The sequence below is a fragment of the Corapipo altera genome, unplaced genomic scaffold, assembly GCF_003945725.1.
Source record: "Corapipo altera isolate COAL_440 unplaced genomic scaffold, ASM394572v1 268, whole genome shotgun sequence".
NCBI classification, from domain to species: Eukaryota; Metazoa; Chordata; class Aves; order Passeriformes; family Pipridae; genus Corapipo; species Corapipo altera.
In genome coordinates this window covers 1,572,466-1,574,573 of record NW_020884901.1, presented here as the reverse complement: position 1 = coordinate 1,574,573, position 2,108 = coordinate 1,572,466, and positions in this window count along the sequence as shown.

Here is a 2,108-nt window from a genome sequence, read left to right as displayed (position 1 = left end):
CAGTTATAGAGTATCTCGAGCTGGAAGGGACACATAAGGATCATCAGGTCTAACTCTGCTTCTCTCAGGAGTACCTGACACTGAACCACATGACCAAGAGCATCATCCAGATGCCCCTGGAGCTCTGGCAGCCTTGGGGCTGTGATCACTGCCCTGGGGAGCCTGGGCAGTGCCCAACCACCCTCTGGGGGAAGAACCTTTTCCTGATGTCCAACCTGAACTTCCCTGACAGAGCTTCATTCCTGTTCCTTGTGTCCTAAATATACATCTGAATATATACATGTATCCAGACCACATCTTGCCAAAATGCCTGTGGGATGCTTCACTTGCTATCTGCGTTAAAAATCCGAGCTTAGATGCCCTCTGTCTCCTTAAAATACGGGGCTGAAGAATAATTCCTGTGAACAGGGGTACAGTAGACTAACATAAATTTAAGCTCGTGGCTGCTCAGTGACTGCCAAAGTTCACTCAGTTCAGAGGTAACTCCCTCCAAACCAACCCCAGTCAGTGCATCCTCAGCAGTTCACACCTGCTCCTCCCTGCTCGAGCGCTGCCACCAGAAATCCTGTTAACAGACTTGAAAAGTTTCCTCAATACTTCTGTAATGCCACCGTGGGATTGTCCTCGTGTGTTGTAGGTGTCACTGAAAGGGGAGTCTGTCCTTGCCACCAGCTCCTGTAACAGTATTGACTTTTCAGGACTAACTGAAGGGCAAATAAATGAAAAATTTTCTTTGCCACCAAAATCAGCGGAACTCCCTCTGAATGCAGAGAAAGGGAATTTATTTCTAAGCAGATCTGTTTTGACACAGTTACTTCATGAAGAGATATGCTGCAGAACTCTTGACTCTCCAGTTAATATTTTTAAAGAATAAGGACTCCCAGGTATGGTTCAGTTCCCAAGCTCTTTGTTTTTTAAAAACTCGACCTCCATCCTTAAACTATATATTTTACAAGAGAGAAATTCTGTATTCTAACATTTTCCCAATAATTGTAATGAAATGCTAATTCCATTCTGAGATGTAGACAAGAAAACACAGGGCTCCATAGGAACTGGGAAGCCTCGTTAAAGGTTGTACAGAATGGTTTAATATGCCCATGGATGTAATTTTTTTCCTTTCCTTAGGGTTGTCCAGTCAGCAAGGAGACCCCTTCCATCTATCCCATTAAAGGTTTACAAAATATTACCAAATGAAATATATAACACTCCTAACAAATGCTACTCTCACCCTCTGAATATTTTAAGTATCTTATCTACTGTAAATCAATAAAGCATTAAATAAATGAGATCAACACCCAAGACTAGGAGTTCACTTTGGGATATCTCAAGCACTGACACTAAAATCTGCTGGAATTAAATATTTTTGAGAGAAATGGCCACAATCTCGCGCAAGAGGTAAATAAGAAACCTTTTCTTGGGGAAAGCTACAGGAATTACAATTAAACCCAAACAACATCCAAAGTTTGCACGGAAGTGAACCAGGCTTGGATCAGAAACCGTCCTGGTTGCCTGGCTAAACTTTGTCATTATTTTCTCTCATTCCAGCTCCACACCATTTCCCTCTGAACCCTGAACTGAGCACTCATCACTCTCCCACCACTCTCTGCCCTTGCTGTGCTTTGTGCTGACTTCTGCACCGAATTGGACACCTCGAGCATCAGCACAACCTACACACGTTTCTCCTGCTCAGCTGCTTGTTTTTTTTTTAAAACTCTTCAAACGCGACTCGGTGCCTGCAGCCCTCGGGCCTGTCCTCCCCTACGACTGCCCTCCACCATTACCCCAAAGCTCAGCTCCAGGGGTATTCCACCCCCGGAACACAGCCGGCACCGCTCGGCTCTCCCCGTGCCAGGGACGGCTCAGCGCGGGCCGCCGGGGCTGCGGCCCCCGAGGGGCTGGGGGGAGGCACCGGGAGCTGCCCCCCCGCCCGCCGGTGCCGTGAGTGCTCCCGCAGCCCCGGTGCCCCCGCAGGCCGCTGGCAGCAGCGCCCGGCCCCGATCCAGGCCCCGCTCCCGCACGGGGCCGGGCTCCCGCCGTCATTTCGGGGCCGCCACCAAATGGCTGCCGGTGTCCCCGGGCCGGCCCCGCGGCCTGCCGGGCCCCGCCGC